Source organism: Equus asinus, chromosome X (assembly GCF_041296235.1).
Source record: "Equus asinus isolate D_3611 breed Donkey chromosome X, EquAss-T2T_v2, whole genome shotgun sequence".
Taxonomy (NCBI): domain Eukaryota; kingdom Metazoa; phylum Chordata; class Mammalia; order Perissodactyla; family Equidae; genus Equus; species Equus asinus.
The window spans coordinates 37,148,827-37,162,851 of NC_091820.1; the positions used below are offsets into that span (position 1 = coordinate 37,148,827).

The following is a 14,025-nucleotide window of genomic DNA, read 5'->3' on the forward strand; positions in this document are numbered from 1 at the left end:
TAAATTAATTGCTTTTAACAATCATGCTCTGATTTGACATTAAATAGCCAACCATCCTCTTCAGTTACTTTCTTGCTGACAGATTTTGTAACAGAGATAAAATGAGCTTAATAAACCCAGGTAGAATGAAAGTTGTATGTCTGCATTATATTCAGCACTGATAACTCTAAAGGACATGCCTGTTTCAATTAAACCAAGAACCTTAAGCTAGCTTTTATTTACTAAAGATTAATCCTCAATCGTGTAAACTGGAAAACATTTGGGTAAGTTTCTGTTATATTTCTGAGGTTATGCATACTTACTTTATAAGCGCTTAATTTCAAGCCAATTCAATAGGGCTCTTTTACAAATCGATCTTAGCAATACCACCCAGAGGTTAAAAAAAACATCACATATGTGCCTAGACATACATGACATGTAGACAGACACAGAGACCTTATAGCTTTCGTTTTAAACATTTCAGCCATGTCTCAGGTACAAAGTTCAAAGGCACAGTTGGGTGCAAATTGTGTTTCTGGCAGACGGCAGACGGACGAAGTTAAGGTTACTCGCTCGCATGGCCGGAGTTTCAGCACCAGAGGTGGTGCAGAAGCAAAGGAAGCAGATGGCATTGGAGGTAGGGCCTGAGCATAAGACAAAGAAAACAGGGGAAGGGAAGGAGAGGCCTCAGAAGCCGTTTTATTCTCCCTCAGTTTTTCAGCTGTTTTGGCTAGTTTACATACAGTATCTTGCAGTGAGACAATTTTAGAGCTCTGTGCACAGTTGGAAGCCTCCAGGTACCAATTAAAATCAACGTATCACTTGTTCTGCTTAATTTTAGAGCTGCGGTCTTCCAATTTGTTTTTTAAGAAAAATGAGTTTAGGGAGATCTAAAGTTCCCCATAATGGCCACTGTAATTCCAAACTACTCTTGGTCAGTTTGGCCCATTTAGTTAGAAACGTGCATGCGGGGGGCCCAAAGTTCTCAAGTATAAACTCAGCTGGGGTCCCTGAAGGAGGGTTTCCCTCCGAACATTTAGGTGATCGGGGTCCCATTTCTGAAATTTCCTCTGAAAACCCGAGGAAGTTGCTAAGGTCCTAGCCCTCATCCCCAAAAGCATCTAAAAACAAAAGAAAGTTGCCGGATTCTCATCCCTGATTCCAAAAGGAATCTGGAAACCAAAGAAAAACACCTGGATTTTCAGCAAGCTCGAGCCCCAAAAGGAGCTGTGCTGCCTTCAGAAAACAATTGAATACTCACCAAGGATGATGCCTTGAGCCTTGAACCTTGAACCTGAAGGACAAAGTCCCTCCCTCGAGAGGACAAAGCCTCTCCGGATCCCAAATAAAGTCAGAGGCTCAGAACCCCAGGGGCGTGGAGCCCGAAATCCAAGAGGGGACTCACCAACCTGAAAGCAGGCAGCGACTCCTGGAAACAATGAATTCAAGGGCCTCGGTGTGAGTACCTTGCTTGGCTCCAGGGCGCATCGTCTCTCGAGGGGTCACCTCCTTTGGATCCCACCTCATGACACCATTTATGTCAACCTTAAAAATAAAACAGCCAGTCATTTTACCAGCAAAACAAATTTATTCAGGAATAACCAAAGAATTGCGATTTTGGATGTGCCTGCTACAGTGGACCACAGGGAAATCCAACGCACAAGGCAGAGGAATGTTATTTCATACAGACAAAGGAGGAACTTGGGTGCGGTTATTTTAAACCAAAGTCCATTGGAGAAAAGCAAGAGTTCAGGGTGGTGATGGTTTCTCACAGGCTGAGTTTCTGGGGTTGTCATTTTCTGTTTGGCTTCCTGACTCCACTTTAGATGAGGTTTCCCTTTACTAATTTTCATAGTGGCATGACTTTGTTCTCTGCTCAGTGTTTCACCAGGTGAAATCATGTGTTTGCCAGGCTGTGTTTCTTTGTGTAGGCACTGAGGAAGAATCCACTTCCAAGCTCACTGAAGTTATTGGCAGAATTCAGTCCCACTCTGAGCTTCTAGAGGCCACCCATAGTTCCTTACCACATGGACCATGCTGTACATCCTCTCATACTTGAGTCTCTCAGAAGAGGCCTAGGCCGTTTTAAGGGCTCACCTTATTAGGCCTGGCCCACCCAAGATAACCTCCTTATTTGAAGGTCCACTGATATGGGACCTTAATACATCTGCAAAATCTCTTTTCCCTTTTAATGTAACATAATCACACGAGTGATGTCGCATCAAATTTACGGGCTCCTCTCACACTCAATGGGAGAGGATTATGCAAGGGCGAGGGTCATTAGTGGTCATCTTAGAATTCTGCCTACTAGTCTGCCCTGTGGCCCCCGGTGGTCCAATCTGTCCCACACACAAAACTCATTCACCCCATTCCACAGTCTCCAAATGTCTCATGGTATTATGGCATCAGCTCAATTCCAAAAGCTCATCGGAATCGCATCAGCTCAAAGTCCAAGATCGCATCGCCTCAACCATCTAAATCAGGTATGGATGACGTTCCTGGGTATAATCCATGTAGTACAACTCCTGGGGCACAATCTTTCTCCCACTGGGTACCAGTGACGCTACAGTGACAAGCTGTGTTCCCCCAACACACTGTGGTGGGACGGGCAGAGGATAACAGCTATAAACATTCTAGTTTAATATGGAGCGAAATGGAAGGCAGAATGCAGTTCGAGTCCCAGAGCACTTTGGAAATCCAGCCGGGAAAACACCAGACAGAACTCTCTGATGAAGTTTTAAAGCCTGGAATAATCCTTGGTAGCTCTGGGTTCTGCCCTCCAGAACCTTAGTTCCGCCCTCTGAGCCACCCTTTCTTTTTCATGAAAGGTCGCAGGTGTTTGCAGCTGAGTAGTCCTTATCTGCCTGCTCTCTGCCAGTAGAATATTAGAGGTCCAACAGCCTCTTCCATTTTGTACCTTCTCTTTCCCTTTGAGTCCAAGCTTGCCGTGTTCCTGCTGATGGAAGTTTCTCCAGAACCCTGTGGGGCTTGTGTGAATTTCACTGGCATTCACTCTTTTACACAAAAGCCCCACCCATATATTTGTTCAAGGCAATCCCTTCTTCTTGGGGGTCCTGCTGGGATGACCTAGGGACAGCAACCTTGAGCTTCCCAGAGGCCCTCCAGCGTAGTTAAGAAAAATCTGCAAGACACCCTTTTAGTCTCTTGAAAGGGCTTTTGTGGGACTGAATACTCTGAACTTTTGGTCTTTCTGAGCTTTCAGCAGAAGTTTGTGCAGCCAAACCCTTGGCTTTTCCTCTATATCACATCTTCAGAAGCAACCTCTTAATGTTATCTATCTTCCTTCCTTTCTCTGTCTTGCTTTCTCAAAGAGAAGGAATGGACTCAATTTGACTCTTCCCAGAGGACTCTCTACAGGGATGTGACGCTGGAGAATTATGGAAACCTAATCTCACTTGGTATGTGAAATGTACCCTCTTTCCTGTGTTCTATTTTAATATTTTGGGATAGTCTTCCTTTTGCCGGGCTTTATCTCTTGTGCCGTTATCTATCTTTTATTATTAAATCACCCACTCAACATACATTGAGTGCCTACTGTATGCAAGGCACTGTGCTAGGTTTTGGAGATATGAATCGCCTTACCTGAAATAGCATTCCCATAATTTTCTACCGTCTTGCCAGATCTACTTTTTCTTCACAGGGTACTGCTGGCTTACATTTCTTTGTTCCTTTGTTACTGTCTGCCTCCCATATTAAAATAAGTCCCATGAAGGCAGAGACTCTGTCTTTTGTGCTAACCAGTGCATCCTAGATACGTAGAATAAGCCCTGGCACACAGCAGATCCTCAAAAAAAATTGGTTGAATGAGTTCTGAGATACAAGGCATTACCCTTGCCATTGATGTCCTTGTCCTCAAAAAGCTCACAGCTTTGTAAGGGAGACAACAGCGCTGAAATACTTGTACTTTCCTGAGTATACCAGGCTCTCGTAGCAGCTGTCTTGCTGCTTTCTACACATCCTTCAAGGTTCAGCATTTTATGTCTGCCTCCTTTCCATACATTCAACTAACATTTCCTGATGGCCCACACCATTCCGGGGACTGTCACATTTGCCAGGGAACTGGAGAGTGCTGACAAGAATAAAAGCATTCTAATCTGTGCCCCACGGGAGCTTAGTCTAGAGAGGCATACAGGCAAGGACGGTATTATGTGATAGATGCTGTGGTAGACGGAAGCACTGGGCCCGATGGAAGCCCAGAGGAGGGGCTTGAAACTTGTCCTAGGGGAGATCAGGGGAGACTTTCTGGAAAATGAAGTGTTTGAGCTAAATTCTAAGGGATGGACTCATGAATTCCACTTCATCCATCAAATATTTAGTGAGCGCTTACTCTGTACCAAGCCCTATTCTAAGGGCTGGCAATGCAGTCTTAACAAAACGGATACAAATAGCACCCTCGTAAAGCCTATTTTCTGGTGGAGGATGAAGTGGAATTAGCCAGATCAGGGAGGAAAATCAGTTCCAGCTGAAGGAGCCATGTGACTAAAGACCTGGGAGCTAACAAAAGCCAAGTTTGTTGGAGAAGCTCCAAGCATCAAGTAGTTCAGTATGGCTGGAGGGGCGAGGACAGAGCGGGAGTGGTGAGACTTAATGCTTTAGAGGGCACCAGGGACAGATCGTGCATGGCCACGTATGCTGTTCTCAAGAGGCTGTATCCCAAGGGCAGGGGAGGGCCAGCAGGTATTTTCAGTAGGAAATGACATTTTCATCTGGGAAGGCTTTCCTGACCATCTCGTCCCCTCCTGTCTACAATCTGAGTTAGATCTTCTCTTCTGTTCCCAGTACCTCCCTGTGATCACCTCATCGTAGCGCCATAAGAGCTATGCGTAACTTTTCATTGGGAAATATAATGCATGGACAGAAAAATATATAAAAGATGATGTGTAGGATATAATGGATAATGATGAAATGAACGTCAAAATAACCACCACCTACTCAAGGACAGATTTTTTTCCATCTATATTAAAATTTGTCTATGTTTTTAAAATTGTGATAACTTTGCTTTTACTGTTAGGGAAATACTGCCCTCATATTATGAGTTAAGATGTGTTTCACACTCTCCTATATCATGGAAGAGTTTGTGAATAATTGCTTCTTTCTTCTTTATGTGTTTGGTATACTTGTCCAGTGAAGCCATCTGGACCGGGACTTCCCTTTGTGGGAAATTTTTTTTATTACTAAATTGATATATTTACTCGTTATAAGTGTATTTAAATTTTCTGTTTCTTCTTGAGTCAGTTTTGGTAGTTTGTGTCTTTCTAGCAATTTGTTCACTTCATTTAAGTTATGTAATTTGTTGGCGTATTATTTCCTTATAATTCTGTTTATTTCTGTAAGGTCTGGAGTAATATCTCCTCGTTTAATCTGATTTTAGTAATCTGTATCATCTTTCTCTTATTATTCGTCAGTCTGACTAAAGTTTGTCTGTTTTGTCTATCTTTGCAATGAAACTTATTTTGGTTTTATTTGTATTCTCCATTGTTTTTCTGTTCTCTATTTCATTAAGTTCCTCCATAACCCTTATTATGTCCTTTGTCTGCTTGCTTTAGGTTTGGTTTCCTCTTCTTCTTTTCATTATTTTAAGGTGGAAAGTTAGGTTTTTTATTTGACATCTTTCTTTCAATATAAGCTTTTAAAGCTATAAACTTGCCACTAAGCACTTATTTAACTGCATCCCATAACTTTTGGTATATAGTGTCTTCATTTTCACTCATCTCAAAGTATTTTCTATTTTCTGTTCTGAATTTTTCTTTGACTCATAAGCTACTTGTTAGGGGGTTGTTTAATTTCCATATATTTGCAGATTTCCAAAATTTCCTGCTGTTATTAATTTCCATTTTTCCTCCACCGTGATCAGATAACATACCTTGCATGATTTCAATCTTTTTAAAATTTACCAAAGCTCTAACTTATGGTGTATTCTGGAATTTTTCTATGTATGCTCAAGAAGTATGTGTATTCTAATGTTTTTGGTTAGAGTGATAGATATCTGTTAGATCTAATTTGCGTATAGTTTTGTTCAAACCTTCTATTTCCTCATTGATCTTATGCATGGCTGTTGCATCATTATTGCATGTATACTACTGAAGTCTCCAGTTTTTATTGTTGACTCTTCTATTTCTTCCCTCAATTCTGTACGCCTTTGCTTCACATATTCTGGAGCTTTGTTTTTAGGTGGATAAATGTTATAACTTCCTTATGATTGAACTTTTTTCATTATAAAACATTACCCTTTATTTCTAGTAATATTTTTAGCTTTTGAAAGCCTAACTTTCTGCCATTAGTATAGCCACCAGAGCTTTTTATGACTGCTGCTTGCATGATGCATGTTTTTCCATCCTTTTTCTTTTAAGCTATTTGTATCTTTGAATCAAAAGTATGTCTCTTGTAGATAGCACATGTTTGGATCACTTTTCTCCATGGAAATTATTATTTTTTCAGTTTTATTGAGATATAATTGACATACATCACTGTATGAGTTTCAGGTGTAAAGCTTAAAGGTTTAACTTACATATATTGTGAGCTGGTTACCAAAATAAGTTTAGTTATTATCCATCATCTCTTAGAGATACAGTAAAAAGAAAAGGAAAACTTTTTTTTTCTCTTGTAATGAGAACACTTAGGATTTACTCTCTTAACAACTTTCATATCTATCATACGCCAGTGGTAACTATAGTCATCATGTTGTACATAATACCTCTAGTACTTATTTATCTTACAACTGGAAGTTTGTACCTTTTGACCACCTTCCTCCAATTCCCACTCCCGCACCCTCTGCCTCTGCTCACCACACGCCTGATCTCTTTGTCTATGAGTTTTTGTTTCTTTAAGATTTCACATACAAGTGAGACATATAGTATTTTTCTTTCTCTATCTGACTTATTTCACTTAACATAATACCTTCAGGGTCCCTCCATGTTGTCACAAGTGGTAGAATTTCCTCATTTTTTAATTGCTGAATAATATTCCATTGTGAGTGTGAATACATACATACATACATACATATATATATATATATATATATATATATGTATATATATGTTTTACAACTTCTTTATCCATTCGTTCATTGACGGACACCTAAGCTGTCTCCATGTCTTTCCTATCGTACATAATGCTGCTACGACCATGGGGGTGCACTATCTTTTTGAGTTAGTGTTTTCGTTTCCTTTGGATATAGTCCCGGAAGTGGAATCATTGGATCACATGGTAGTTCTATTTTTAATTTTTTGAGGATCCTCCGAATTGTTTTCAATAGTGGCTGTGCCAATTTACATTCCCACCAAGAGTGCACAAGGGTTCCCTTTTCTCACATCCAGACCAGCATTTGTTATCTCTTGTCTTTTGGATGATGGCAATTCTAGTAGGGGTGAGGTGATATCTCATTGTGGCCTCAATTTGCATTTCCCTAATGACTAGCGATGTTGAGCTTCCTTCATATACCTGTTGGCCTTTCATATATCTTCTTTGGAGAAATGTCTATTCAGGTCCTTTGCCATTTTGTAATTGGATTATTTGTTTTTTGCTGTTGAGTTGAATGAATTCTTAATCTATTTTGGATATTCACCCCTTACCAGACATATGGTTTACAAATAATTTTTCCCTTTCTGTAGGTTTTCTTTTCACTTTGTTTATGGTGTGTTTTGTCGTTCAGATGCTGTTTAGTTTGATGTAGTCCAATTTATTTTTGATTTTGTTGCTTGTGTTTTAGGTGACATATCCAAAAACTCAGTACCAAGCCCCATGTCAAGGAGCTTTATCCTTATATTTTCTTCTAGGAGTTTAATGTCTTACATTTAAATCTTTAATCCATTTCGAGTTAATTTTTGCGAGTGGTTGAAGGTATGGGTCCAGTTTCACTCTTTCACATGTGGATATCCAATTATCCTAGCACCGTTTATTGAAGAGACTGTCTTTTCTCCACTGAGTATTTTGGCTCCACTGTCAAATATTCATTGAGTGTAATATACTTGGGTTCATTTCTGGGCTCTTGATTCCGTTTCATTGGTGTATGTGTCCATTTTTATGCCCCTGCCATACTGCTTTCATGACTACAACTTTATAGTACAGCTTGAAATTAGGAAGTGTGTGGCTTCCACTTTGTTCCTCTTTCTCAGGTTTTCTGTGCCTACTGGAGGTCTTTTGTGGTTCCATATAAATTTTAGGAATGTTTTTCCTACTTCCATAAAATATGCCTTTGGAATCTTGATAGGAAGTGACTGAACCTATAGATGGTTTTTGGTAGTATTGATGTTTTAACAATGTTAATTCTTCCAATGCATGAACACAAGGTACTCTTTCATTTATTGTGCCCTCTTTGATTTTTTTCATCAATGTCTTCTAGTTTTCAGAGTAGAGACCTTTTACCTCCTTAGTTAAATTTATTGCTAACTATTTTATTGCTTTTGATGCTATTGTAAATGGGATCAATTTCGTATTTCTTTTTCAGAAAATTCATTGTTAGTGTATAGAAACACGACAGAGTTTTTTTTTGAAGATTCACCCTGAGCTAACATCTGTTGCCAATCTTCCTCTTTTTTTTTCCCCTCCCCAAAGCCCCAGGACATGGTTGTATATCCTAGTTGTAAGTCTTTCCAGGTCTTCTATGTGAGCCACCACCACAACATGGCCACTAACAGATGAGTGGTGTGGTTCTATGACTGGGAAGTGAACCCAGGGCACCAAAACAGTGAGCGCCGAACCTTAACACACACCTAGGCCATCAGGCCTGGCTCACCCTTGTCTTATTTCTGATCTTAGGGGAAAAGCTTTCAACCTTTCATCATTGAGTATGATGTTAGGTGTAGGATTTGGTTCTTTTTGCCCCTCTTTTTCTGCCTTCTCTGGTTTTAATTGAGCTTTTCATATGACTCCATTATTCCCTCGCTTAGCATATCACTTTTAATTCTTTTTAAATTGTTCTTAGTGGTTGCCATGGAGTTTACAATATACACTTTTACTAATCTAAGGCCACCTTCAAATAACACTGTACGGCTTTATGTGTAGTAAGGGTACCTTATAAAAGAGCATTCCCAGTTCCTCCCTCCCGTTGCTTGGGACGCTTCTGTCCATCATTTCGCTTATCTACATGCTATAATCACCCAATAGGTGGTCACTATTATCTTTTAGAAAACAGTTATGTTTTAGATGACACAAGAATAAGAAACATAGAAGATGTTATTTACATCCATTTAATACTTCGTTGACCCCCTTCCTTTCTTCAGATAGACCCAAGTTCCTGACCTATATGATTTTCCTTCTGCCTGAAGAACATCACTTATCATTTCTGGGAAGGCAGGTTTCCTGGAGATTACCTTGCTTAACTTTTACTTGTCTGAGAAAGTCTTTATTCCGTGTTCACTTTTGAATGATAACTTTCTGGAAATAGAATTACAGGTGGGTGGTTTTTCTTTTCAATCAACACTTGAAATATTTCATTCTTCTCTCTTCTTCTTTGCATGGGTCCTGATGAGAAGTCGGCTGTACTCCTTGTCCATATTCCTCAATAGGTAAAGTGTTTTCCTCCTCCAGCTTATTCTTTCAACATTTTTATTAGTTTTTAGTTTTATGCAGCTTGAATATAACATGTCTAGATGTGCATGCATGTGTGTGTGTGTGTGTGTGTGTGTGTGTATTTAGTATATATACTGCTGGTATTTACTATGATTCCTGAATCTGTGATTTGCTATCTATAATTTCTTTTGGGAGTTCTTGACCCATATTCTTTCCAATATTCATTCTTCTCTGTTATTTCTACCTTCTGTCCTTTTTTGGTATTTGGATTAACGCATCAAACTTTTTCCAATTTCACATGGCGGGATGTTAAGTTACATGCTTTTCCTGATTTTATCCTCTTTGCACTTCTGTTAGAAAAGTTTTATTGACCTATGACCTAGCTTCAAGTTCACTGATTCTTTCCTGGGTCATGAAGAATCTACTAATGAGCCCCTCACTTCTGTTACTGTGCTTTTATTTTCTAGCATTTCCTTTTAATCCTTTCTCAGAATTTCCATGTCTCTGCTGTGGGGGATCAGAATTTGGCACCCCAAAATGTGTCTCTTTGGCTTATTTTAAGAACAAAAGACTCTGAAAGAAACTGTGACCTTCTCCCTCACTGCCTAAAAGAATTTAAGATAGAAGGCCTGTTCCAGGAAGGAGCTAATAACGTAAGAGAACTATAGTATACTATAAACTAGGTGTGACAGACAGGGAGGAACCTAACAAGGACCTTTCAATCTAAGTCCTCCCCATCTCTCGTTGTCTTTGTAAGGCGTGGTCAACACTTGTTTATCAAACATTTGCTTTTCCGTCTCCATGTACGTTGCCTTCCTCCCCTTTGAAGTCCCAAACCACTACCCACAACGTCCTCCTTTGTCCTTCGTTGAAGATGGTATTGAAGGTAGTGGCTTCCACTATTTTGGGGAGTTACTCACTTTTCCTGGGTTTCTCCCACGTATACGTTATTAAATTTATTCGATTTTCTCCTCTTATTCTGTCTCATGTCAATTTAATTCTTAGACTAGCCAGAAGGACCTAGAGGGTAGAGGAATAGTTTGTCCTTCCCTAGACTGCTTACATTACCCATCTGCTTTTGTGTGCTGTCTATTTTTCCGTTAGAATCCTTAACATCTTAATCACAGTTATTTTAAATTTCCTGATTGACAATTCCAAAATGAGTGTTATATCAGAGATTGGTTCTAATGCTTGCCTTTTCTCTCCATTCTCTCAGTTTTTGGCCTGCTTTGTAATGTTTTTGTTGAAAGCCAGAAAATTTCTTTTGGGTAATTAGGACCTGATGTAACTAGGCATTTAGTGTGAATATTTATGTTAATCTGGCTAGGGGCTAGGCTGTGTTTTATGTTTGCTGCAGTATAACTGCCAGAGGTCTCCAGTGCTCTAGTGGCCTTATTTCGGTCCCCTCTTTTGAATTTGGGCTTCGCAAAGCACTCCTGCTCAGAGAGAATCTGTGTTTTTGAAGCGCTTTCAGTTATAACCCACTGGTATTTCTCTAGAAGCCCATTGATGTGGTGATAAGGTGTGGGGGAGGGAGAGAATTCCACAGCTTCATGACTAAATCCCGGTCTTTTAGAGGGACTGTGTCGCTGGGCTGCAACCTTCACAAGTGTTTCTCCAGGGGCATTACCTTCTCCCCGTGACCTCTATCCTTTCCCTGGCTGCAGTATTCCCACATTATTTCCCGGAAGCCTTGGCCCCTACTCACTTTTCTGTTTCCCTTAGGTGAGACAGGAGGGCTAGAGTGGGCTGGGGTGGGAGCAATAGCTTTCCTCCACCTAGGATAAGGGTCTAGCAAAGCCTTTTCCCTGGAGAGTAGTCCTTTGTCATGGAAGACTCTGGCGGTATTTTGACAATGATTACTCTCTTTCTCTCTCCCAGACACAAAAACAAGGGCATCTTTCTCAGATCTCCACCAGGAAAATCTGTTTCCTGGAGTGAAAGTCCATGAAGTTGTGGATGCCCCCTAAGAGTGCAGTATGGGGCAGGGGGTGGGTAGGGGGAGCAGATTCTCACTTTCCTGCTAGTCCACACTCAGCCTCAAGAAATTCATCTTATTTACCATTTAAATGTTCTTACCAGATTATGACTACAGAGGATTCTGATTCAGGGAGGCAGATCTCGGTTTTGACACTCTGGATTCCACTCTTGCTCCAGAGTTTACGTGGTGGTTTGCCCTGCCAGCTCAGTTCTGTGAGGAGTCGAAAATATAGTTGGATTCAGTTTTTCCAGCGTTTTCTTGTTTTAAGGATGGGATTGGTGATCTCTGCCCTCTCTATATGTTGGGGCTGAAACCAGAAGTTTTATTTGTGACCATTTTTGAAATATGCCGCAATCACTATAAGCCTATGATTTTCAAATATCATGGTAAGTACCAACAGAAGTAGAGAAACGTTGAAAGTAGTTGTCTCAGGGAGCCAGTAGGAGGAGGCTATGTGTGGTGGGATTGGGTGAGGTTTGGGAGGGGCGCAGGATTTAGAATCAGGTGATTTCTGTTTTTGTTCAACACTTGTGTTATTATTTAGCCTTTAAAACGATACACATATATAACTTAAGAAAATTTAATAATAGGTTGTGCATTTTATGTAGAAATAGTCTATAGAAATTTTACATCGGAGAATACATGGTAATTCTAAGCCTGATTTCAAGAAGATTAAATAAACACCCTCAATACATACAATTGCTAAAACAGCTATTCTCTCTCCTTTATTGATGTCAATTGTCACTATTTGTTAACTGATATGTATGTGTAGGTGAGGAAGAACTATTCCTCCACCCTCTAGGTCCTTCTGGTTGGGCTAAGAATTAAATTGACATGAGACAGAATAAGAGGAGAAAATCAAACAAATTTAATAACATGTATACGTGGGAGAAACCCAGGAAAAATGAGTAACTTGCAAAAATGGTGGAAGCCACTACCTTCAATACCATCTTCAACGAAGGACAAAGGATGATGTTGGGGGTAGTGGTTTGGGACTTCAAAGGGGAGGAAGGCAACGTACATGGAGGTAGAAAAGCAAATGTTTGATAAACAAATGTTGACCACGCCTTGCCAAGACAATGATAGATGGGGAGGACTTTGATTGAAAGGCCCTTGTTAGGTTCCTCCCTGTCTGTCACACCTAGCTTATATTATACTATAGTTATCTCACAGTGTTTGCTCCTTTCTCAAACAGGCCTTCTATCTTTAATTCTTTTAGGCAGCTGAGGGAAGGTGAAACTTTCCTCCAGAGTCTTTTGTTCTCAAAAATAGTCAAGCCAAATAGATACATTTTGTGCTGGTAAATCCCATCCCCCACAGTCCCCACTTTGAAAGTTTAAGAAGTTTCACAGTCCAGAAGCTGAGTTGGTAGATTGTGCCATCTCATTGAACCAGTCTCTTAGTCCTGACGATAGGTCAGTCTAGTTAAATTCATTTTAGAAGGTGGTGATGTGGGTGGGCTCCCAAAGTTAGGCGTATATAGTGTAAGCAAGCAAGCAGGTATTTAATAAGAAGCATTTCTATGGAAACAAAAAAAAAACAAAGTTAATGGTTGGAGCAAATTATAAACCAGTTTCTGAGCCCATGGGGCAGCCAGTCAAGATTTCTAGACGTCAGGGTCGAAGCATCTTTTGCAGTTTGAAATGTCTTTGATGATGCCATCGGAAGTTCAGGCATCTCTTGAGTGGCTTACACAGCAACAGGCATGCTATCGTGGTGATCTCTCTTAAGCTTACTATGTTGTCAAGCTTCAGTTCGCAAGGATTCAGGAAGAAGTGCGGTTTCAGTACTCAAGGATTCCAAATGGAAATGATGAAAAACACTGAAAATGTTAGTTTGCAGATTTGGAGCTAGCTATTTCAGGAGACTAGAAGAATTCAGGATCCAGCCCAGTTTACAAGATCCAGGTAGAAAACAATAAGCTCAAGGACAATTAACAGAACTAGAATGTGTAATATAGGTTTCTATTGAAACATAATTTTTTTCCCTTTAAAATCACCCTCATTTTTACCAAATATAGCCCAATTAAGACAAACCTGTTTGCAAAATAAGTCTAGTTTCAATAACATTGGTCCAATTATTTACATAAGCACAGCAAGAAAAGCAATTGATCACATAGGCTCTTTTAAACCTGCTTTGCTGGAACTTTTTATAAGGAATCCCAGATTGAATTTTAAAGGCCTCTCAAGGCCAGGAAAGCCAAGCCAAAGGGCTTGTCATCAGACTCCGCCTGCAATACCTTAGATTTGGGTGGATTCTTCTCTTCTTGAGGTCCCCCAAATAACCTGAGTTTCTTTGCACCTGCCAGGGAAGTGAGCTTCCATGCTCACCTGGTAAGCTTGCTGGGAATCCTGTAAGCAAGGTACCAGGCCAATATTTCCAAGTGGCTTCATTTGTCTCATAAAGTAAATCCTTGTCCCTCAAAGCTGTTTGGTCACATCCAAGTCTATGCACGTTTCTCTCAAATATGACATTCCAATCAAAGCTTTGGTAATATAAGCAATGTTTCTAATTGTGTCCTGTTATAAGGAGAA

At 40.1% G+C, this 14,025-nt stretch overlaps 1 pseudogene; it reads left to right on the plus strand.

Annotated features, from left to right (window-relative positions):
- Positions 1–556: 556 nt before the first annotated feature.
- Positions 557–14,025, plus strand: part of LOC123282381 (uncharacterized) — a 51,446-nt pseudogene continuing 37,977 nt past the window's right edge.